We start from the raw sequence: 26,778 nt of genomic DNA on the forward strand, positions 1-26,778 counted from the left end.
TTTTTTGTGCAGTGACTGTGTATTCCTTCTCTCTCCTTTTGATGCTTTCTGCATCATTCAATATTTTGCCTATGGAGTACTTCAGTATTGCAACTTAAGGCTTGAATTTCTCCTTCAGTTCTTTCAGCTTGAGAAATTCTGAGCATGTTCTTTCCTTCTGATTTTCTAACTATGCACATTTCATAATTCTTCATTTTCTCTTCTCTACTATTTATCAGTCAGTTTGACATACTGTGGTGGCTTGCATGTTGCTTTGATGCTGGAAGCTATGCCACTGATATTTAAAACACCAGCAGAGTCACCCATGTTGGATAGATTTCAGCAAAGCTTCCATATTAAGACAGACTAGGAAGAAGGAAGTAGCATTCTACTCTGAAACTTGCTCTTGAACAGAGAGTAGCTTTCCATTCATTTTAGAATGGAAGAATTGATGAAGTAAAAGAACTGAACAGAAGATTTCAAAGGGCAGCTAGAGAAGACAAAGTAAACTAAATTTAGATTTTAGAATGTTGAGTATTATCCATTTGAAGGTACTAAATACTATTTAAAGGAGCTCTGGTGGTGCAGTGCCTAGGCCATCAGACTGCCATCCAGAAGGTTGGCTGTTCAAACACCAGCCACTCCACAGATGAAGGACTGTGAAATCTACTTCCATAAAGATTTACCACCTCAGAAACCCAATGGGGGTCACTATGAGTCAGAATTGACTCTAGGCAGTGGGTTTGGTTTTTTAAATACTGTATATGTACACAGGAATTCAGGTGGTATAGTGCCTAAGGCATTTGACTGCTAACCAGAAGACTGGCAGTTCAAACCCACCAGCTTCTCCTCAGAAGGAAGATTGGGGAATCTACTTCTGTAGTGATACCACCTCAGAAATCCAAGGAGGGTTGCTATGAGTCAGATCTGACTAGATGTCAATGAGTTATATATGAGCACAAGAGAAATGATAATACATATCTACATGAGGAAGACTTTCATATGAATGCTCATTTTAACTAAGACAGTGGAAACAACCCAAATGGACATTCAATGATAAACGGATAAATGAAATGTGGCATACCCATGGAATACAATACTACTTAGCAATAAAAAAAAAAAAAGAATGAAATATTGATACATACTACAACATGGATGAACCTCAAAAACATGATGCTCAGTGAAAGAAGCTAGTCACAAAAGTTCATACATGGTACGATTCCATTTATATGAAATGTCCAGAAAAGGGAAATCAATAATCCAATAGATCTGTGGTCACCAGGGGCTGGGGAAGGTGGGGAAGGGTATGGAATCAGCTTCCTGCATGAAGCTTTCAGTGTGAAGGAAGCATTCCAAGATTAGATTGTGCTGATGGTTGCATCACTGCAAATTTGCTAAAAATCATTGTGTTGTTCTCTCAAATGGATGAATTTTATGGTATGGATATTATACCTCAGCAAAGCCGTTTTAAAAAGGGATAATGCCTGGTTTTGTTTTTTCTTTCCGTTTCCACAAATATTGATTAAGCACTAACCTTTTGAAAAGTTTTAGGTGGGACATTTTCCCCACACACTCTTTCATTGCATGACTATGGCATGGAGAAGCTAACATAATAGGAAGTGATTTGGAGCTTTCCTGCTCAACCTAGGAAATGTACTAAATGTTTTCCTGAACCATTTCCTGACCTCTAAAATGGGGAAAATAACAATCACTCAGACAATTCCAGTGCAATCTATGATGAAAAATAAACAGCCTTGCCACGGAAGTCCCTGGGTGGCACAGACAGTCCACACACCCAGCTACTAACCAAGAGGTTGGAGGGACAAGGCCACCCAGAAGTACTTTGGTCAGGTAGTCTGTTTTCAAAATAGTCAGCCACTGAAAACCCTATGGAGCCTAGTTTTACTCTGACACCTGACTAGCAGTCAACTCTGAGCCCTCTGGTTTCCAGTCATGGTACATGGTGAGGACTCTCTCAACGTTGCCAAGATGCTGGTGTTACTTGTGTTACCCTCACTTCACAGACTATAGCACCAAGTACGAGCTCATTATGTGTTGGTTTCCTCCTTCAACGTGCATTCCATACAGAAAAAAAAAAAAAAAAAGGAAAATATTGAAAGAATACTTATCTCAAGTTTTTAACCCATAAATAAATCCACACTCTGAACTCAACCATCCAGCAGGAGAAACGTTGTTGTTGTTATGTGCCGTTGAGTTGGACCTGACTCATAGCGACCCCTCCTTGGGTTTCCAAAGCAGTATCACTACAGAAGTAGATTCCCCATCTTCTTTCTGAGGAGTGGCTGGTAGGTTTGAATCGCCAGCCTTCTGGTTAGCAGTCAAGTGCCTTAGGCACTATGCTACCAGAGCTCCCAGGAGAAACATTAGTGTTGTATTATTGAAGTTCTGAGTATCCATGTTAATTACAGCAAATCATCTTGATAACATTAATCATCATCAGCTAACAGCACTTTTACTTTACTCCCATACCCCATACCTCTCTCTTTCTCTTTATCTCTCTCTCTCACACACACACACATACACACCACCACCATCACCACCACCACCACCACTACCACCACCATGGAGAAGAAAATATAAAAAACAGACAAGTAACTTCAGAAATCTTTGTATTCTAGCTCTTTTGCTGTTGCTGTTATTGACATTGAGTTGTATCTGACTCATGTTGATGTTATGTGCAACAGAATGAAATATTGTCCAGTACTTGCCATCTATATGAACCTTGGTTATGTTTGAGGTCATTGTTTCAGCTATATTGTTACTCCATCTCTTTGGGAGTTTCTCTCCTTTTCACTAACCTTCTACTTTACTAATCATTCTTCTATCTTTCTTTTCCATTAGCCAGCTTCCAGCTCTATGAGATGGTTGAACATCTATCCCAAGTGTCATGGACTACATTTGGTTAAAAAAAAAAAAAAAAAAATCAGTCTGCACTCACACAGGAGGATATGAGGATGTTCCAAAGACTCTTCCAGGTCATCCCTGATGACTGAGGTTTCCATATGTGATCCGATAGAAACACAGGCTTCAGGAAACCCACTGAAGGGCAGTGGAATCCATCAGAAAGATTCAGCCTGCACTGCAGAGGCTGGATTATATAAATACCTAACTCATGCTGCAAAATCTACCTGACAGCCATTCAGATGCCTAAGACTGTGCTAGAGTTGACCTTTCCAAGAAGTGATGTGCTGTCAAAAGCCACTGACAGATCAACTGTCATTGCAGCATTGCATACCTAGATAAAGCTATCTAACAAGACATCAACTTCTTGGACTATGCCACTTGATTGAGAGATGAGAGAAATGAGATAGGTGAGATGCCAGCGGGGACATAGAGCCAAGAGTGCTAACAATAGCCACTTACACTAACCTGACATTGGGAAGTCGATTCTGAATCATGGCAACCCCATGTGTTACAGAGTAGAGCAGCTCCGTAGAGTTTTCTTGGCTGTAATCTTTACAGAAACATTGCTAGGTCTTTCTTCTATGGAGCCACTGTGTGAGTTCGAACCACCCATCTTTAGGTTAGCAGCTGATGTCAAACCTTCCATTTACACTAACCAGAAAGAATTGAAAACCACATTGCAAAAGCTTCTCTTAGTCACTATCTTGGTTCTCTAGTGTTGCTATAACAGAAATACCACAAGTAGATGGTTTAGACAAACAGGAATTTGTTCTCTTACAATTTTGGAGGCTAGAAGCCTGATTTCAGAGTGTTGGATCTAGGGGCTGGGTGAAGGCCCCTCAACCTTGAACTTCAGCTCTGCCTCTTGTTAGAGGCCCAGGGGAGCTGGAGGCTTCTTCTGACTCATGCAGCTACTGGCTCATGAGTCTGACAAACCCAAGGTCAGAAGGTAAAATGGCATAATCCCAAGACCAGCAGGCAACACAGCAGGCCGCAAGTTCAAGTCCAGAAACTGGCTTGAACTCTTGGCCAAATAAAGGACCTAAATGTGCCAAAAAGCTAGACACCTTCCCCCAAAGCTTCTTCATATACACTGGAAGCAAGGCATATGCCAAAGACAACTACTTAGCAGTTTACAGCAGATTCCACCATGGAGTTGATGACAATCTCATCATGGGGAATAACTATATCCAGCTGTCAAGTCATCCAAAACCACAGCACAGCCAAGTTAACATATAACATTAACTACCACAGCCACCAATGCAAATGACGTTTTTCCAACCACAAAGCAGTCATTGCAGAATATCTCTTGGGCTATTATTGTGGCACATCCATGGTGACCTCTGATCTTAATCATCTCTACGTTCAGGTTATTGCTATTGTTAGCAGCTATTGAGCAGGCCCTGGATTCATGGCAACTCCAAGCACCATGGAACAAAATGCTCCCAATACTGCATCATCCCCAAGCCTGGTGGTAGATTAGACATTTGTGAGGCTTTTCAGAAATAGATTGCCCATCTTTTATTCCTAGTCTGTCTAAGTCTGGAAGGTCTGCTGAAATTGGTTTGGCACAATAGCAACACGCAAGCCTCCCTGACAGATGAGTGAAGGCTGGGCAAGAGCTGCCTTGACCAGGACTTGAATCAGGAGCTGCTTACATTGAAGAAAAGTTCTATCACTGAGCTACCAACACCCCACCAGATGCAGGTGATTCACCATAAAAATCAGGATAACAATACCACCCATAGGGATGGTTATAAAAAACTGAATGCGATAGGATATGCAACACTGTGGAGTTTCTCAATATTTCTTTCCTTCCTATCCTCCAGTTCCTTCCTTCTATCCAGGATGATCCAGTACTTCCTGCCCCCAACACAACCTGATATAAAATAGCTGCAAGGATTAAACATCAAGGGAAGGGATACATTTCCATGATTTTCAATTTTTGAAAGCTTTAATTGCTATATATGGAATATTCCATCTGGTATCTACAAACACATGTTTTGATAAAAGACAAGATGGGAGTGGGGTGGCTAACCATTCACAGAGGACAAATGAAACACATTTGGAGGGCAAAAAATTCACTGCTGTTGGAATGATCGCCATGCTATTTGCATGACATTTGTTTCTATATATAGTTAAGCCCTTTGATGAGCTACTATTAAGTTATGCTTACATTACCTCACTTGTTAAGCTGTCCTAGCCATCAGTTCCCAAAACACTGAGCAGCAGAACCCAGAGCAGATGCTAGAACAAGATTTCGGTGTCAGCATGGACCAGAGCCACCACCATCTTGAGCAGCTTCATTCAAACCCAAAACAGCGGTTGTTAGTCAAAACAGCCTCATATTGGTACAATGGCAGACATGTAAACCACAGGAGGAGACTGAGAACACAGAAGTAAATCCATCCACTTATGGACATCTGAACTTTGACCAAGGCCAACACCCATTAAATGGGGAAGAGATATTCTCTATAACAGATGGTGCCAGCAAAACTGGATATTCATCTGCAGAAAAATTAACAAGATCCGTATCTCTTACCATACACAAAAGCTAACTCGAAAAAGGTCAAAGATCTAAATATAAAATCAAAAACTATAAGGATGATCAAAGGAAAAAAAAGGGGCAAGTTTAAGGGCCCTATTACATGACATGAATGCATTACAAAACATAACTAAAAGTGCACAAAGAACAGAAGGCAAGCTAGATGACTAGGATCTCCTGAAAACTAAATATTTTTGTGCATCAAAAGATTTTGTCAAAGGAGTAAAAAGAGAACTTAAAGATTGGCAAAAAATGTTTCACAATGGCATATTGGACAAGGGATGAATCTGTAAAATTCACAGAAAACTTCATCGTCTCACCAACAAAAAGGCAAAAAATCTAATTAAAAAATCGGCAAAGGACATGGAGAGACATTTCACCAAAGAAGACATACAAGTGGCCAATAAATACATGAAGAAACGCACACAATAATGAACTATTAGAGAGATGCAAATGAAAACAACAGTGAGATTTCATCTCACCCCAGCATTAAAAGAAAACTTCAGAAAACAACAAATGCTGAGGAGGGTGTGAAGAGATTGAAACCCTCATATGCTGCATCTCACACACTGAAGGTACAGGCACTGTGGAAAATTGTATGACAATTCCTTAAAATGTTGGGAAAATAATCCCACCATATGATCCAGCAATACCATTACCAACTACATATTCTAGAAAGATGAGAGCTCTAAGGAGAATAGACATATGCACCCCCATGTTCATTGCAGCATTATTCACAACAGCAAAAAGATGGACGCAATAGGGGAATAGACAAGCAAACTAGGGTACATGTTGACAATGGAATACTACAAAACATTAAAGAATGACAAGGAATCTGAAAAACACCTCTTGACATAGATGGACCTAGCAGACATTATGCTAAGTGAAATTTGTTGTTGTTGTTGTTAGGTGCTGTCGAGTCATTTCCAACTCATAGCGACACCATGCACAGCAGAACGAAACACTGCCCGATCCCGCGCCAGCTCCATGATCCTTGCTATACTTGAGCCCATCATCACAGCCACCATGTCAATCCATCTCATTGAAGGCCTCCCCCTCTTTCGTTGACCCTGCACCCCACCAAGCATGACATTCTGCTCCAAGGAATGGTCTCTTCTGACAACATGACCAAAATAGGTGAGACAAAGTCTGGCCATTCTCGCTTCCAAGGAGCATTTTGGGTGCACTTCCTCCAGGACAGATCTATTAGTTCTTTTAGCAGTCCATGGTACTTTCAGCATTCTTCGCCAGTACCACAACTCAAAAGCATCAACTTTCTTTGATCTTCCTTATTCATTGTCCAGCTCTCACATGCATATGAGGCAATTGGAAATATCATGGCTTGTGTCAGGCGCACCTTAGTCCTCAAGGAGACATCTTTGCTCCTCAGCACTTGAAACAGTTCCTTCACGGTTGACTTTTCCAATGCTACACATTGTCTAATGTCCTGATTGTTGCTTCAATTGGCATTGATTGTAGAACCAAGCAACGTGAATTCTTTGACAACCTCAATCTTCTCTCCATTTATTGTGATGCTGCTCATTGGTCCAGTTGTGAGGATTTTTGTTTTCTTTATATTAAGATGTAATCCATACTGCATACTGTATTCTTCAAACTTCATCAGTAAGTGCCTCAAGTCATCCTCACTTTCAGCAAGCAAAGTTGTATCGTCTGCATATCTCAGATTGCTAATGATTCTTCCTCCAATCCTGATAACCATGTTTTTCTTCATATAGTCAGTCCAGCTTCTCAGATTATTTGCCCAGCATATAGATTGAATAAGTGTGGGGAAAGCATACAACCCTGATGCACTCCCTTCTTGATTTTAAACCATGCAGTGTCCCCCTGTTCCATTTGAATGACAGCCTCCTGCTCAAGGTACAGGTTCCTCATGAGTACAATCAAGTGTTCGGGAATTCCCATTCTTCTCAATGTTACCCATAATTTGCCATGATCCCCACAATCAAACGCCTTTGCATAGTCAATAAAACACAAGTAAACATATTTCTGGTATTCTTTGCCTTGAGCCAAGATCCTTCTGACAACAGCTATGATATCCCTTGTTCTACATCCTCTTCTGAATCCAGCTTGCACCTCTGGAAGTTCTCTGTCAATATACTACTACAAACGTTTTTGAATTATCTTCAGTAAGATCTTACTTGCATGTGATATTAATGTTATTATTTTATAATTTCCACATTCTGTGGGATCACCTTTCTTTGGAATGGGCACAAATATGGATCTCTTCCACTCAGTTGGCCAGGTACTTTTCTTCCAAATCTCTTGGCATAACCAAGTGAGTGCCTCCAACGGGGCATTCGTTTGTTGAAATATCTCAATCGTTATTCTGTCAATTCCCCGGAGCCTTGTTCTTCACCAATTCTTTCTTTGCAGCTTTGACTTTCTCCCTCACTACCATTGGTTCTAGATCATGTGCCACTTCCTGAAATGGATGAAGATTGACCAGTTCTTTTTGGAACAGTGACTCTGCTTATTCCTCCCATCTACTCTTGATGTTTCCTGCATCATTCAATATTTTGCCCATAGAATCTCTCAATATTGCCACTCAAAGCTTAAATTTTTTCTTCAATTCTTTCAGCTTGAGAAATGCTGAGTGTATTCTTCCCTTTTTGTTTTCAAACTCCAGGTCTTTGCACATTTCATTATAGTAATTGGCTTTGTCTGCTCGAGCTGCTCTTTGAAATCTTCTGTTCAGCTCTTTTATCTTGTCATTTCTTCCATTTGCTTTAGCTACTCTCCACTCAAGGGCAAGTTTCAGAGTCTCTTGTCTCATCCATGGTGGTCTTCTCTTCTTTTCTTATCTTTTTATTGATCTCTTGCTTTCTTCATGGATAATGTTCTTGATATCCTCCCACAATTCTTCTGGTTTTTAAGTCATTGGTGTTCAATGTATCAAATCTATTCTTTAGATGATCTCTAAATTCATGAGGGATATATTCAAGATCATATTTTGGCTCTCTTGGAGTTGTTTTAATTGTCTTTAACTTCAAGTTGAACTTGCATATAAGAAGTTTCCTCATCTTTGGCTTTGGTGGTTGATGCACAAATTTGAATAATAGTCGTATTAATGGATCTTCCTTGTAGACGTATGGATATTATCCTATCACTGACAACATTGTACTTCAGGACAGATCTTGAAACATCCTTTGTGATGATGAAATTCCTCTTCAAACTGTCATTCCTGGCATGGTAGATCTAAGTGAAATTAGTCAATCACAAAAGGGTGAATATTGTTTGAGATCACTGCTGTAAAAAGTCAAGAAAGGAATCGTTCTTTAAAGGTTACCAGGTGTGGGAGGGGAAGGCAGGATAAATCATTAACTAACTAGAGGGTAGACACATACAACTTGGGGGAAGGGAAGAGGATTTGCAATAAAGGGGAGATCAGCACAAAACCATCAAGGCACAGACAACACTAAGCGGAGCAAGTGTTAAAGGCATCAAAGGTAAATACTACTACATACTCAATCCTGCAATAGCTGTAATAGCAATGATGTATGAGTGGATACGTAGATAGACAGTCTGAACAGGGTTTGGTAGGTGAATGGGACTATATCCGTGAATATATATAGGTTTGACAGAGGATAGTTCTATGCATGTTTCTATGTGTGCCACAGATATATCCATGAGTATAGTGGAGCACACGGGGGCAAAGTGATGAAACCATCTTAGTCATAACCAAATACCTTGAGAGACCCCTTGAAAGAATAAGTTACTAGGTCTGGTGTATCAGGGTCATAGTCTTGGGTGACGTTAATATCAATTGCCACAGCAAAGTCCACCAAGCCAATGTTCTACATCCTAAATTGGTGAGGAGCAACTTAAAAAGCTTGTGAGCGGTTGGCCATCTAAGGTGCAACTATTGGTCTCTTCCTATTCAGAGCAAAGTGGAGTGAAGACAATCAAAGGTGCATAGAAATAATTAGTCCAAGGGACCAAACGAACCCTATTCTCAAGGACACTGAGATCAGAAGACTTAGATGTTGCCCAGCTATCAGTGCTGACTGCTCTGAAAGGGATCACAATAGGAGGTAATGGAAAGAGTGGGAGAAAAATGTGGAACAAAATTAAAAATAATAATAAAAATACCAGGCTTGCTTGTCTGATAGAGACTTATGGATTCCCCAAGACTGTGGCCCTTAGACACGCCTCAAGCCTAGACTGAACCGCCCCCCGTGGCTCAACTTTCTGCCAAACAATAGACAGGCCTTTGAGGTGAGCAGTAACACCATGGAGGCATGTTCTCCTTAGCACAACCAACTGTATGAGGTCAAAAGGGCGACAACTGTCCAGGGAGAAAGCTCAGAGGACAGGAAGGGATAGGAAAGAAGGCGAACGGGACCAATAAATAGAGGGAGGAAATGGGAAGTGTGCTGTTACATTGTGAGATTGTAGTCAATTTCACTTAACAAAGTGTGTACGAATTGTTGGATGGAAAACCAATTAGCTCCACAAACTTTCACCCAAATCACAATAAAATGTTTAAAAACAACAACAAAAAAAGAAAAGAAAACAGGAAAAACTCCTCTACTGTTTTGTTTTTATGTCTCCATTTCAAATACTTTTGGAGCTATTGTGTAGACAATATTAACTCCTGTCTCTATCCACAGCTCAGAGGTTTCCATTTCATTAGCCACAAAAGAATCTATTTAAATAAGCCGTTATACTCTTCACTGCATAGATTGCATTGTATTTGTAAAGTTGGGCTAAAACAAATCAAGAACAGGTTTCCATCAACATTGGTCAAGCTCCTGAATGAAATTCCCTTAAGAATGATCTTGGGCTTATGCAGGAAGCAACGCTGCAGAAGAACTTGTTGTTGTTGCTATGTGCCGTCAAGTTGGACCTGACACATAACAACCCCTTCTGGGGTTTCCGAGACAGTATCACTAAGGAAGTGTATTGCCCAACCTTCCTTCTGAGGAGTGGCTGGGGGGTTTGAACAGCCAGCCTTCTTGTTGTTGCTGTTGTTAAGTGCCATCGAGTCGTTTCCAACTCATTGCGACCCCATGCACAGCAGAACGAAATCAGCCTACTTAGACACACCTAAATATACCCCAGCAGGTTAGCTGGGATTACTCTTAAGTGTTGTTTTTTGTTGTTATGTGCCGTCGAGTTGGATCTGACTCACAGCGACCCCTCCTTGGGTTTCCAAGGCAGTATCACTAGCAAGGATGAGCTCAAGTACAGCAAGGATTGTAAGGATGGTAGGTGATCGAGCAGTGTTTCATTCTATTGTACAGAGGGTTGCTATGAGTCTGAGCCAAATCAATGATACTGAGCAACAGCAACACGTGTGTGTATATATACACAAACCAAACAAAACTCACTGCTGTAGAGTCAGATCCAATGCATAGTGACCCCTCCTTGGGTTTGTCAGGCGATATCACTACGAAAGTAGATTGCCCAACTTTCCTTCCAAGGAGTGGCTGGTGGGTTTGAACCACCAGCCTTCTGGTTAGCAGTCAAAGAAGTTTGAGCAATCTACTTCCGTAGTGATACTGCCTTAGAAACCCAAGGAGGGGTCACTATGAATCAGGTCTGATTGACAGCACATAACAACAACAACAACTCTTAAGTGATGTTACATTTTTTCAGACCTTGGCCTCTTTCCTTCCCAGGAAATCCTGTTGCATGGTTTCGGAGGGCAGAATGGGGAGCACTTACATGAAGTGGTTGATTTGCTTGGCAGATTAATGACATTTGTCAGGTACACCTGAAACTCCAGAGCTGTACCTGCCCATCGCTGTGATGTCTGGGGTGTTTCCTTTCTCTCTGAAAGTTTAACAGGACAGCCTATATCTCGGTTGCTTTGTGTAAGTAACTAGCTGCTGAAATCATGAAATATGTGGAAATGTGAGAAGTAGTCTTTCAAGGCAGATTTCATGGAGTGGCTTCTACCACCTATCACCAACCAGGTACCATTAGACTAAGGAACTCTGGTGGCCCAATATGTGAGCACTCAATTCCAAACCAAAAGGTTGGTGGTTTGAACTGACCAGCAACTCTGTGGGAGAAAGACTTGGAGATCTGTTCCCATAAAGATTATAGCCTAGAAAACCATAGAGGGCTGTTCTACTCAGTCACATGGGGTCACCACCAGTGAGAATTGAGTCAGCTCTGCCAGACAACAGCAACCATTGGATTACATAGCTTTTCTTCCAAAATATTGTGTAGATTACATTCTCCCTCCATACTACTTTCTGAAGAGAGAAAAAAAATAAACTCAGTACCATCTAGTCAATTCTGACTCATAGTGACCCTACAGAACAGAGGAGAATTGCCACATAGGGTTTCCAAGGCTGTAAGCAGACGGCCTTATATTTCTCCTGCAGGGTAGTTGGCAAGTTAGAACCACTGAACTTTTAGTTAGTAGCCAACGCTTTAGCCAATGCACCACCAGAGCTCCTCCTGAAGAGAAGGCTTTGCTAAATATCCTTGGAACAGACCATGTTCAGAAGGTAGTACAAAGAGACCACCTGTTGAGCTGCGCTCAAGAAGAATGATGGTTCTCTCACATCCCTAATTCTGTAGGGCTGGAAGCAAGACTGGGCTTTGTGAGACCATAGCCTCTCTTCTGTGGATTGAGGTAATGGAATCTGGTCCTGGCTGCCAGGTAGTTGGAGAAGCTCTGGTCATAGCACAACTACAGAGGCTAAGTTAAAAACACAGAGGGTACTCCTTACCGGGGGACCTGGTCTGCTCTCAGACAAATAATGCAATTCTGTAAGTGGAATAGTCTATGATAATTCTGGTGGGCCAATCCCAATTGGCACTAGATCTTATCAGTATTAAATGAAAAGTCTTTATCATATAAAATACTCTCTTAATGGAACAGTCATAAGAGATGTATCTCCTGTCTAAAAGCTATGAAACCAAGGCATTTAGGTTTGGGCATTAGAGGTAAGAGATGATCAAAATGGAACTGATAAGACTGGGTATTTAGTGCAATGTCAGCTGCCTAAATACTTTTGCATGCTCAAAAGATGCAAAAATTCCAATAGGCCTCAAAACAGGCTTTAGCTACTGCAGGTTAGAAAAAATGACTACACAATGATATTTTACAGGAACACAAGGATGGAAGCCCAGATAGGAACCGACAAGAAAGGCTCCTCCTCAAAGTCTAATGACTGTGGAGTCCACTAACTGATTCCTAGGGGACCACGCTTGGGAGGATCCGGAGTGAGCCGTGGAGTCGGCACTGCGAGGCCTTGCCTGGGTTATCTGGCTTTGAAAGGATCATGTTCAAACCCTGAGAAGATAAAAGGCGGCCTCCACAGTCTCTAAGCTGGACCGTTAAACATTTCCATATGACAAAGTCCTCTCCTGAGGCCTGACCTGCCCGCAGATCCCAATCCACAGATCTGAAGCAGCCAGATCACCTCAGCTGGGCCAGCGCGCCTTTGAAACGACTTTAGAGTGCTTTCTGCAGGGGAAAAAAGTCTTAATGAAAAAGGAACCGGATACATCACAGTGGTCAACACCAGACCCGTTTTTCAATGTACTTTTTCTTTTTCTTTCTTTCTTTTTTTTAGAATTTAAGAAAGAAAACAACAGCTAGAGATTATAGAAAATCTTGTGAAATGAAAGTCATTTCTGGTGGTACCTACTCTTTTGGATACATTTATCAGATAACATTTATTTCTTCTGTTTACCTATATTTATTGGATTTAAAATAGCAGCTGCCTTTTCTAATCAGAGGCCCTGAAAGTCTTCCTTTTCTGCTCTCTTAAGAGTCTAAAAAGAATCTCTTACTCAGCATGGTATTAAATGGGAAACCAAAAAATAACCCTTTTTCTTTCCTATCTTTTCCACTAATTATTTTAATTATTTTCTCTTATCATTTATTCATTTTAAAAATACATGCTAGCATCCAAATAATGAGGGGGGAGGGGGAAAAAGTATGTTATCACACTATGTTTTTAATCATAGCATCCCTGCCCAGTGTCTCATCCATTATAGGCAATCGATAATTGATTTTCTGCCAATTGCAGAAGATCAATTTTAGAAGTATTTGCAAGGTTTTAGGAAGTGCTTTTATAAAAAGGCAAAGAAAATGCATTCACCCAAATCCATTGATCTAGTCTGTCTGAGAGCATCTCCTGCTCTTTCTCTCTTGAATGTCAGTAATAGACGTTTTCCAGAGTTCTTCATTATAATCCTATTCAATTACAACTTTTCTAATAGTTTAGAGAAAAACACAATGATCAGATATGACCTGACACATCAAGTCGATGTTGACATTAGTGTTTGAGTGTCAGTTTCAAGGAGTAGCACAGCAAGATAAGTCAATTACAGGTTGGATAGCATATTGGAGAAGTGGAGTCAGATGGAACAAAATTTCAACAGTGTTTACATTGAATAAATGTGCACTCTCCATAAAGAAGGTAACACATTTAGAAATTCCTTAGTGGTGCTATCACGTAAGCCGGGACTTAGGATGCTTCTCTCTGAGTGACGTGCATGTGGGTGTCGGGGTCAGTGGGGTCTCTATGCTGCATGACAGGGTGCCCATAAAGATGCCTCTCTCAAACACAGCCCATCTCTCCAGTGGTGGCCAGGAGCTGCAGCCTTTGCAACTCTGTCCCTTTCTTGGATAAACCCACTTTAGGAAAGATTATGTTTCCAGCGCCCTAAGACATCACCTTTGTAAGCAACACACCACTTCTGCCCCTGGGAATTAATCAAACTGTCCTCGGTCTTCTCTAGAAGCTTCTTGTTTGCCTGCTCTGACCTACAATACCTTGAACAGTATATGTTACTCAACACACCTGCATTTTATTTGTTTAAGCACCAGAGGATAATGATTCACAAAATAAAGAAAACCTGATGTATGACTTCAGTTTCTATATCAGGCATTAAAAAGAGTTGCCAAAATGCTCCCGGAATCTGTTAAAGTGACCGCTTTTTTTTGTTTTGTTTTGTTTTGTTTTTCTCTTAAAGAAACTGAATATTTGATGGTTTTAAGAAAGCATATAAGAAGTCCCATGGAGGCATTGCTTTTTTCCAAACATTTGCCCTAAACACAAAATCTGATTAGATCTTTAGAGAACAGAATTTATTTTGCCCTAGAAGTTAATCTGGAAAATGAGAATAATAGATGCATGAAGTTTACCAATTGGAAAATCACTTTTATGAATCTGAAGGCAACATTCAATATGTGTTTTAACTCATTGCAATTTGCTATTGGAAGCTCCTGTACTTACAGTACATATTTCAGAATAGAAATTAAAGTGTCAGAATTGTCTAAAATGATCTTATCATGGGTATAAATATTTAAATCATGGAATGATGGAAATACATCAGCTTGGGGCCCTGAAATCCTCAGGCATTTCCTTTCAGAGACCAGTAGGAAGGGAGACATATACTCATTGACTCACATTTTAAATATCTTAAATAAGAATCTTGATAAAAGATTATGAGAACACTTAGTGAAATCATCTTATCATCTAAAAATATATATTGAACACTTCTCTGCTCATAAAATGCACAGCTCAGTTCAATCTCTTTGTTTCTGGCTCAGCATCCTAGTTATTACCAGGATTATTTGCTGGTACCTGTCCACCAAGTGGCTTCTGTGCCTGGTGGCTCCCCCATGGGGCCCTTCTATTGCATCCCCCTCAGCAGGTCCTGGAGAAGGTCTCTCCCCTTTTTTTCACACGTGGTTATGGGCAGTCATGACTCCACACTACACACACATGGTGACATGTCATGGAAAGAAAAGACATTCACAACAGGGCTGGGAAGCCAGTTGCATGCCTGAACTATGTGCCCAGAATATATGAATCTGTTTTTGCTTCTCAAGCCTTTTTGTGTCTTGACTTCCTTATTCCTGCCAGTTGTTTCCTAAGGCTGTCAAAACAAAACACACACAGGAATGGCTTTCAAGAGAGGAGATTCATTTTGTCACCTCTTCTGGAGGTTAGAAATCCAAAGCAAGGTGTTGGCCATGTTGATTCCCTCTATGGGCCTCTCTCCTGGTGTCCGTGGTTGCCAGACATCCTTGGCCTTCGTTTGCATCTGCTTCCAACATTACATGATTTTTCTCATCCCCTATCTGTCACTCCCTTCAGTGGTTCAAACCCATGATCTGCTCCATGGGAGGAAGATGAGGCATTCTTCTTCCATGAAGCCTCGGAAAGCCAGTGCAGGTCTGTTGCTATGACATGGAACCAACACAATAGTAATGGGTTTTTTGGTTATATTCAGAGGGATGGAGACCTGCTGGGGCAGTTAAGCACTTGGCTGCTGACTGAATGGTCAACATTTCCAAACCACTAGCTGCTCCCTGGGAGAAAGATGGAGCAGTCTGCTACTGTAAAGATGATAGCCTTGGAAACCTATGGGCGCAGTTCTACTCTGTCCTTGCAGGGTTGCTGTAGTAATGGGTTTGGGGTTTTTACTCAGAAAGAATTAGGACCAAGACCCACCCTACCTTGTTGGCAAAAACTGATAACAAATGAAAAACTTTATTTCCCCAAACAAGATCAGGTTCATAGGCTCAGGGCTGAGGATTCTAAAGTATCCTTTTGGGGGACACGATTCAATCCCTTAAAACTGTGTTATGCAGAGGTGAGAGTATCAGAAACAAGATTTTCTCTGCAAAACCTGACTGGTAAGTGCTCAGCAGACAAGGTTATTTCTAGAAGTGGCAAAAATAGAGTATCTCATGCAGACAAAGAATTGTTAGAATCCAATACTGATGTCTGCATCACCAAACAAATAAATACCAACATCACCACAGTCCAGTTACATAACATCTTTGCAGACAATTATTTCTTTATCATCCATCATTGTTTGTTCACTGTCTGTGAACGGTAACTGTAATTATTCTAACACTTTAGACTGTAGTGAAACAAGTAATGGCCCTCTCTCATGTCCAGGGACAAGAAGAGATGAATGTTGGAGAGGATAACAGTGCGCAGGTCTGTGATAGCTCCTGCACAAAAGAGCTGATGGGACAACAACCTCAGTAATGGTTACTGCATGCTTAGCACAAACTGGCTCTTTGCCAAGGACTCTAGTAATCTACCTCATTTACTCCACACAGCCCAGTCAGTTGTCCTCGACTTGACTCCAACTCATGGTGACTCCAATTCATGGTGACTCCAACTGATGGTGACTCTAATTCATGGTGATGCCAATTCATGGTGACTCCAACTCATGTGGTGACCCCAACTCATGGTGACTCCAACTCATGGTGATGCCAATTCATGGTGACTCCAACTCATGGGGTGACCCCAACTCACAGTGACCCCAACTCATAGTGAGCCCAATTCATGGTGACCTTAACTCATGGTGACCCCAACTCATGGTGACTCCCACTCATAGTGACTTCAACTCATCCTGACCCCAACTCATGATGACCCCATGTGTGTCATAGTAGTTCTACCAAGTTTTCAGTGTCTGGGACCTGTCAGAAGTACATGTCCAGCCCTTACTTCCAAGGCACCACTGAGTGGATTCGAAACACCAACATTTTGGTTAGTAGGCAAGCTCTTAATTGTTTGTGCTACCCAAGGACTCCAGGCAACACTCTTATTGTGCCCATTTTACAGATAAGACTGAGGTTCTGACAAGAGAGGGAGCTGTGCCCAATGCAGGATATGGGAGGCATGAGTCAAGTGTGGACAGCAGTGACTGCCCAATCCATTGTCTAGAGTGACTAGGTTAGGATCCCTCTGTCTGATTGAGGATGGTTTATGCTGGGAACCAAATTTCTCGGCCAGGTTGCCTTTAGGGGGTAGTCGTGTGTTCCTAGAGAGACACATTCACAATGGAAGAGGAACAAACCCACTGCCAGGAAAGGAAAGGTTTTCACTGGTCTTTGTGGTTCTGAGAAAAGACCTGGTGATTGGCTCCATAAAGACTACAGCCTTAGAAACCCTACCGGGCAGTTCTACTCTGTTGTGTACCGTCACTGTGTTCGAGTCAACTCAAAAGCAGTGGCTTGGTTTGGGCTTTGCTTCCATAATTATTACAGCCTTAGAATCCCTAAAGGGCAGTTCTACTCTGTCCTGTAAGGGTGCTGTGGGTCGGAATCGACTCACTAACACACAATAAGAACAACTACACACTCATTGGTGGAAACATGACTAATGCATTAATTTGGTTACTGAATTCTGTCTCAGAAATTCATTTAAGATCCTTCATGCTTAAAAGGTTTTTAAAAGTACAGGAAAGTTGTAAGAACACACAATTTGACTAAACAAAGCCCATGTACCCTCAAATCCTTGGAATGTGGGAATGACGTCTTTGGGGAGCAGAACAGGAATGTTCTTCTGCCTCCCACTTTTTAACAGACTGGTGAACAGGAGGAGCGGCGAGCTGGAGCCCCCTGTTTGGTGGGGACAACTAGGGTAAACTCCAGAGGCCGTACTGCTGGGTTGTGAAGCTGGTTCCAGAAGGTAGTGGAAGCTGAAACTTTGCCCTGCGTGCTGCCTTTGTGGGGTACACACATCCAGATGAATATGCCCATGCAAAGGGAAGTGGCAGAATAGCAGAGGGCCACTGCTACGAGTCGGAATCCACTCACAGACGGCAATGGGTTTGGGTCTTGGTGTTTTCAGGGCTGCACATCCCAGGCAGCCACCTCTGGAACTGAGTGTGCGTGAGAAAGCAAGAGAGTGACCGTAATTCAGGAAAGCTCAGAATTGTCTTTTCTAAAATTCCGTTACCTATAAAACCCAAAGAATAACATAGCTGTATCCGATTTCTTACCTTGACCAGCAGAAGTCCCCTTCTGAAACTCAGTTTTCCAAAAGCTTTATTTGGAAATAAAGGTCCCTGTTTCTGTCATTGTCATCCCCCTGATGTGACAGGCTGCACAAAGGCCATCAGCACAAAGGGGGCCTCAAACCTCCCCGTCGCCCCCAAGAGCAGCAAAGGAAGTCAGGTCCATTTTATTGTGTCCCTTTCCTTAAAACTTTGCTTCAAACACCACCTCACCCCACTTCCTTTTACAGCCAGCCAGTGGCACGAAGCAAGATTAAGGGAATCCTTACTGTTCAAAAGTCAACATGTTAATTCATTTCATTTTTAAATGACATTTACTTATACGTTGTAACACCAGCCGAGAAAAAACGCCTGTGCTGGCTTTATCTCTTCCCAAATTAAGATAGTGGTTTAAAATGAAAATGTAATTTAAATCCTTGCTGACATGGGAGTCAGCTCCTCTGCCCCTCTCAGCAGAGCTTTGCTGAGAAACTGGGGAGTGTGTTGATGCTGGGGGAGCAGCCCCTCAGTCAAAGGAGAATTCAGAGCAGAGAGAGACAAATCATCCAATGGCAGAGGTTAAAAGAAGCCTGTTGCTATGACAACAGATAGGGTCAGATAACAAAATGAACAGCCACTTTTGATCTTCAAAAATTCTTTTTCCTTTGCTCTCTCCTCTGTTATCTGGACCACTCCATCAAACACCTCGCAGATAACAGAGTTGAAAACCCAATCGACCTTCAGGAAAACCCAGACAAGTTGGAAAGTGTATGGAAAGGTTACCATCACTGTGCAAGTATGTCTGATGATATTTGCCTGTATACACAGAAACACACACACGCGCATCTATTTTTTTATGAAAGAACAGGATAGGGTTCAAAGGATTCTACAAAAGTACTTAACACATGTACATAGCAGTAATTTTTTTTATATAGATCGCTGTGAATTGAGACAGTAAGCGCCATTCAAAGCTAAAAGATTCCCGTGTCTCCACTCACTGTCATCATATTTGGGATTAGTTAATACAAAAACCTGTGATATAAAATCCACCGCCAAACAAAATTGCACACATGTGGGGCTGAGAGTTAAATTGGGTTCAGAGACTTCTTGCTCAATCTGTCCCAGACAAGGTTGCCAAAAATCACATATAAGTGAAAAGAAACAAAAACTTTAAAATTTTCTACTTTCTTTTCTCAATTCCATTTAGTCCTACAACAATGAAACTAACGTCCAATTATACGTCCCATGACCATCGTCACTGTGTCACCCTGTGGTGACTTACCCATGGCCACGATGCTGGTAGCTGTGCCACTGGTGTTTCTGATCCCAGCAGGGTCACTCGTGGTGGCCAGGCTTCAGCAGAGCTTCAGACTGAGACAGACTGGGAGGAACGCCTGGTGATCTGCCTCCAAAAGTGACCCACTGCAAACCCTGTGGAGCGCGACAGAGTAACTTCCTGTGTAACTTTGGAAGACGGGCCCTCTGGAGTGGGTGGCTTGACGTAAGAGTCCCAGCAACGGACTCAAGCATACCAATGATCATGAGGATAGCACAAGACTGGGCACAATTGTGTTCAGTTCTACAGAATGTCCCTAGCTGCCCACTCAACAGGAACCAGCAACAACATCACCTCCTATCGTCTCATTGTGTTTTCTTTCCGTTAACAACAAATCCCACTCCCATGGAGTCAATTCCAACTCACAGCGAGACCCCTTAGGACAAAGTAGAACTGCGTCATAGGGTTTCCAAACTGTCCATCTTCACAGAAGCAAAGCCCAAACCACACCCACTGCCGTAGAGTCCATTCTGACCCACAGCGCCCCTAGAGGACAGATTGGAACTGCCCCCAGAGGGTTTCCTAGACTGTAAATCTTTATGGAAGCAAACTGCCTCATCTTCCTCCCTGGGCACAGCCAGTGAATTCAGACTTCTGACTTTCTGGCTAGCATCCAAATGCTTTAAGCATGATGCCCTGATTCTAGAATATTATCAATATTCTTCTTTTTTTCTTTTGCTCCAGGTGTTTCTGAAAGAGTAAAAAGAAATCTTCCCCATTTTAGCTGATGTGAACTTACATCTTTATTATGAAGGTCAGAAAAACATTTTGCCATGAAAACCATAAGGTTGTTTGCCCCAAAAGGAAATGTTGCTGATATTGTACACCTACTCGTCGTTCATGGGACACTCATCTCGGATGGCTTGGCCAAGGGGCATTCGTCCTCCAGTTTCCTCTGCCCGTGTGATCTCAGACACCAAACAGCCACTGGGCCTGCAAAGGAGGGAGAGGGCTACCCAGAGTTAGAGCAGCTGCTTTTTTTTTTTTTTTTTAAATTTTCTCCAACATTGTGCTTCTCTGAACTAACATTTTTATGGCATAGGCTCAGCCAGAGATGCTTATTCCTATTTTATCTTAAGAATTCAAGAGCATCACTCAATCAGACCTGTAATGGAAAAGTTTTGAAGATCACCTATACTTTCTGATTGGCTGGCTTCATTCTTCCCAGCATTAAAAATGAAACAGGCGGGGAGCTGGGACAGCACTAAAAAAGTGAATTGAAAGTGGCTTCAGTGATAACTATTTGCTCTGTAAACACACAGAAAATAATAGGACTCTCTGCAGCCTTGATAATAGTTAGCAATGAGTGTGCAAATTCAAAGGGAATGCAGAAAATGGCCACATGTCAGCTGTGAAATTTCCTAACCACACATAATGTCCACAATGAAGAAAAGATTATGGGGCTCTGATGTAGAAATGTTGAAAGAAAATACTGAGACTGTGTTTGTTTGCTTAACTTCTGTGATAACCTGTATTCCTGACCCTAAGAACTAAATGTCTCCAAACTGCAATAAGGAATCTATTTATAAAAAATGAAAGAAATTTTTCTAAATATATTTCAGAATATGGCAGAACTGGTGTTCACTTTACAGAAAAGTCTTGTGCTATTATAAGTGACTTGGGTGAAGCATATTTTGTAGAAACATCAACAGGTTGAACAGGCTGGGGACAGTTTTCAGGAGGATGGATAGTGATGGCATAGAGATGCAGTGAGTGATGGCTTTATTAGCATGCACCTGCACTGGCCACTGACGAGTTCTAGTGGCACTGCCATTAAGGCATTGGGCTGCTAACCCAAAGGTTGGCAGTTCAAACCCACTAGCCACTCCATGGGAGAAAGATGAAGCCATCTGTTCCATAAAGATTTACAATCTTGGAAACCCTACAAGACAGTTCTACCCTGCCCTATGTGGTCTCTATGAGTCTACTTGACAGCCACGGGCTTGGTTGTTTTTTGGTTTGTACTGACCACCAATGATGTGACAACCACTCTCCTTTACAGGGGGAGTGGCACTTAAATCCCACCATAATTCCATAGGTGTAGCCTTTATCTCTATTTTCAAATGAGGAAGCAGACGTTTGAAGAGATAAGTACTAACACAAACCACAATACCAAACTCACTGCTGCCAAGTCCATTTTAATTCAGGGCGACTCCATGTGTACAGGGTAGGATGGCTCCATAAAGTTTTTCTCGGCTGTAATCTTTATGAAAGCAGATTTCCAGTCTTTCTTTTGCAGTACCTCTGAGGAGATTTGAACCATCCACCATTAGGTGAGTGGCTGAACACAAAACTCTTAACCCAGGGACACTGTGGTTGCCCAAGATCACTCAAATCTGAACCCAAGTCTGCAACATCCAAGTGGGGGGGCTACTAGCTGCAGGTCTCAGCATTTCCCTTGCTTCCCCAGTGAAAGTCCCTCTCTATCTCAATGAAAGTTGTTTTACTACAAAGGTGAAAACTTTCTTTCTAGCTCTCTACTCACCACCACCCCCCAGGCCCTGAAAGTCACTAATCTTCTATGGTTGTGTTTCATTTACCTATTCTAGATCTTTCCTAGGAGCTCTGGTAGCATAGTGCCTAAGGTACTTGACCGCTAACCAGAAGGCTGGCAGTTCAAACCCACCAGCCACTCCCCGGAAGGAAGGTTGGGCAATCTACTTCTGTAGTGATAACGCCTCAGAAACCCAAGGAGGGGTCGCTATGAGTTGGGTCTGACTCAATGGCACATAACAACAACAGCAACAAGATCTTTCCTATTAGTAGGATCAGAGTATCTACTCTTTTGTGTCTGATTTATTACAATCAGCATGATGTTTTCAAGGTTTATCAATGTGGTGCCATGTATTAGAACTTCCCTTTTTATAACTGAATAGTATCCCATTGTGTTGATATGCCACACTGTGTTTATCCATTCATTTGTTGGGTGTTGTTTCTATCTTTTGCCTGCTGTGAATAGTATTGCAAATGAACGCTGATGTACAAGCATCTGTCTGAGTTGCTTCTTTCAATGCTTCTGAACATATACCTAGGAGAGGAATTGCTGAATCAAATGGCTGCTCCTGAACAACCTCAGAGTTTTAATGAACCAGCATTTGAAGGCCCCTTGGTGCAGCGGTTAAGCACATGGCTGCTAACCAAAAGGTTGATGGTTCAAACCCACCAGTGGTTCCATGTGAAAGATGTGGTAGTCTGTTCCATAAAGATTACAGCCTTGGGAACACTACGGGGTAGTTCTACTCCTAGAGGGTCACTCTGAGCCTGAGTCAGGAACAACTCAATGGGAAGGGATTTGTGGTGATTCTATGTTTAACAAAGAGCAGCAACAAAAGAAGATGAGTGATTATGAGGAGCTACCAAACTGTTTTCCACAGCAGTTTTATCATGTTATGTTCCCACCAGCAATGGATGAGTGTTGTAGTGTCTCCACATCCTTGCCTATACTTGTTCTTTTCTGCTTCTCTTTCTTCTGATTAGGCATCCTGATTAGGCTGAAGTGGTACCCTGTTATGGCCCAACTGCCTCTTCTGAACTTATCTCCCCTTTACTCTCCCAGGCAAGTGCAGTTCTGGGTGAATTACTCTTCGCTGTGGACAGAACCTTCCCATGGCTGTGTTGTTATCCCAGTCTGCTCACCTGACAGGGCCCCAATCAAACACCTTCGCCTCCATGAACCCAGCCCTAGTCAGCCCCAGAAAGAGGTGCTCCGCTCCGGGAGTTTCCTGATCCGCTACTGTACGCCACTATCCTGCATACTCACCTCACCTTGTAAGCCCTCAGTGCACTCCAAGCCCCACACTGAAGGCCTTTAAAATTGTAACAGCTCAGAAAATGTTTGTGGAGTCTGATTATATAATGAAAATGTTTCTCCGCCAGGATCCATCTGGCTTGCATCAACCCTCCTTCCTCAGCTGACACCACAGCCTGACTACTGAAAACATTTCTCAGTACTTCCTTTTTCTAACCTGGGCTCCCTTAGGGGCAGCTCTTCTACTTCCTGTTTCTGGAGCAATGCCCTCATTTCCTGGCTTCTGTGCTGAGCAGAGGTCCAACGTGCTGAGACGGCAAGAGCTGATAAAGGCCAGGTGCCTTCCTTTCCCACTAGTTCTCTTTAATGAGTTGATGTCTGCTACCCTCTGAGAAGCAGTCTGCTGGCCTTTGTCTGTAGTGTGATTCCATTTCCTCAAAGCTATAGCAAAATAAGGAGTTCTGGTTAGGCACTGGGCTGTTAACCAAAAGGCTGGTGGTTAGAACACAGAAGAGGCTCCACAGGAGAAAGATGTGTCAGTCTGCTCCTACAGTCTTGGAAAACCTATGGGGCAGTTCTACTCTGTCCTATACTGTCACTGTAAAGCAAATTGACTGGGTGGCAGTGGTTTATTTTATTTTTTAATAACAAAGTAAGAGTCAGTAACCAGTAAGGAATGAAGGAGAATCATTGCTTGATTAGGGGTGAGGAAGATTTAGGGGAAAAGTAGGAGGAGAACCAGTACTAGATTGGGTGGGGGAGCTGGTAGGGGTGAGGTGAGTGACCCTAGTAGGGGAGAGTATACAGAATAAGGAGGTGGGATCACGGGGTAAAATTGACACCCATGACACCATGCCCCGTGATATTTCTGATCATACTCTAAACATACTATGTGCTGACCTGTGGTTGGTGGGAGGGAGCAGCATAATCTTTCTCTCTTCTGCTGCCTTGATGCTGTTGAGGAGTGTTCACTCCACCCACAGCAACAAAATGACAGGCTGACATTTCAGCAGGAACAGCACCAGGAAAGCCTTTAGCTAGAAGACTGTGCTGATCTATGATTTGGGTGATGTATAAGATGTCCCACTCGAAGGCATTGATTTTAACTCCATCAAAGGATTGAGACAAGAGGCACAGTAAGCATTCAATCATTCCTTGATATCCTACAACTGCCTTCTCCACTGCCTCTTCTTTCAGGACTTATATATGATGTTGTATATTGAATAGATGAAGACTTAGGACAATATTACACTTGTAAGATGACTAATTGGCCATGCCAAACAGTTTAGGGATTTGAACTGTCCTCAGACATGATAAATAAAAGGCCACTTGTTATTAAGATGTTGATAATATGAAAAGCGTTGAATACTTAGCATGGCAAGAAAGATGTTCTATGTACAGTCATCCAATGTTTGATGCTGGCGTGTTGATTCTGACTCCTGGTGATCCCACGTGTACAGAGAACTGTTTCGTAAGATTTTCAAAGCTGTAATTTTATGTCACCTATGGAAGAAGATGGCCAGGCTTGTATTCCAAGCAGCCTCTGAATGAGTTCAAACTGCCAATCTTTCAGCTAGTACTTGAGTGCTTAACTGTTTATGTCAACCAGGGACTTCCCAAGTTTCCAGGACACCATTAGGATCAATTCCCAAAACCTATAAGTGTTACAAGCTCCCCTTTGTGAATATTAGAAAATAAAAAGTGTAATGATATAAAATTTCAGACATCCTAGTAAAACTGAAAAAACAAACTCACTACCATCGAGTCAGTTCTGACTCATAGAGACCCCCGTTGGGTTTCCAAGGCTCTAAATTTTTATGGAAGAACACTGTCTCATCTTTCTTTCATGGAGTGGCTAGTGGTTTCAAACCACTGACCTTTTGGTTAGGAGCAAAATGCCTTAACCACTATACTACAAGGAAACTAAAAAAGAGCATGACAGTTCGTTCTATGCAAAAGTGATTTGTTTTTCATTCCTTTTTGGAACATTATCTGAGAAAAATGTTTTTCGTTTTACATGACATTTTGTAGACAAATAAAACCAATCATTTTTCACCCTTTATTAGAATACATGCATTTGCCCATGGGGGTAAAAAAAAAAGATATGTAGATTGCAGGTAGCACGCATGAAGTAATTTTGCCAACCAAGAGGTATTTTCCACACTTAGAGACATGAGGTATTTACTGAGTGGCATGGAATGATTGTAGCCACCTTATCTCCTACTCCTGACTCCATCTCAAAGCTCTCACAAAGCCTCACGTTTACCCGCTGTCTGGAAAGTGTGGCCTTATTGCCCCTTCTGAGCCTGCAGGTGGAGATCAGCTTATTAACTTAGAGAGAGACTTGAGTCTTCTACCTGGAAGTCTTTGAAGCACAAATGTAGAATTAAAATAATAATAGTAATAAAGGAAAACACTTGTCACTTTTTTCCTTTCCTTCTGGTAATCTTACACATTGATAAAACATTGCTAGATAACTATTGTAGCTAATCGTAGTAGGTATGGTACTAACCAGGCAGAAAACTCAAAGTTCTCACAGATCCTACTTTCCAAATTCTAAAGTTCTAAAATATTTCCAGATAGTAAACTCTGCAATTAAAATATAAAAAGGAAAAATTAAATGCAAAAAAAAAAAAAAAAATTGTATAAACCAAATAAGAGTGTAGACCTTAAGCGACAGGATGTTTAACATACTGCATCAGGTTAATTGCTGTTGTTGTTGTTGTTGTTAGCTGCCCTTGAGTCAGTTCTGACTAATAACGACCTTATGCACAACAGAAGAAAACACTGCCCAGTCTTGTGCCACACTCACAATCCTTGTTTTGTTTGAGCCCATTGTTGCAGCCACTGAATCAATCCATCTCGTTGAGGGTCTTCCTCTTTTGCCCTGACACTCTACTTTAGTATGCATGATGCCCTGCTCTAAGGACTGGTCCCATCTGATAACATGTGCAAAGTACATGAGACAAAGTGTCACCATCCTTGCTTCTAAGGAACATTCTGGCTCTACTTCTTCCAACACAGGTTTGTTTGTTCTTCTGTCAATCCATGCTGTTTCCAATATTCTTCACCAACATCATAATTCAAATTCACTAACTTTTCTTTTGTCTTCTTTGTTCATTGTCCAGCTTTCACATGCATGTGAGGCAAATGAAAACACCATGACTTGGATCAGACGTGCTCTAGTCCTCAAAGTGACACCTTTGCTGTTTAACACTTTAAAGAGATTTTTTTTTTACAGCAGATTTGCCCAATGCAATATATCTTTTAATTTCTTGACTGCTGCTGATTCCATGGGCATTGATTGTGGACTCACATAAAATGAAATCCTTGATAACTTCAGTCTGTTGTGTGTTTATCAGGATGTTGCTTATTTGTCCAGTTGTGAAGATTTTTCTTTCCTTTATGTTGAGCTATAATCCATACTGAAGATTGTAGTCTTTGATCTTCATCAGTAATTTCTTCAAGTCCTCTTCATCTTTAGCAAGTAAGTGAAGGAGATGATAGAGA

The sequence above is a fragment of the Orycteropus afer genome, unplaced genomic scaffold (assembly GCF_000298275.1).
Source record: "Orycteropus afer afer isolate SDZICR_OR568_19922 unplaced genomic scaffold, OryAfe1.0 scaffold00316, whole genome shotgun sequence".
Lineage (NCBI taxonomy): Eukaryota > Metazoa > Chordata > Mammalia > Tubulidentata > Orycteropodidae > Orycteropus > Orycteropus afer.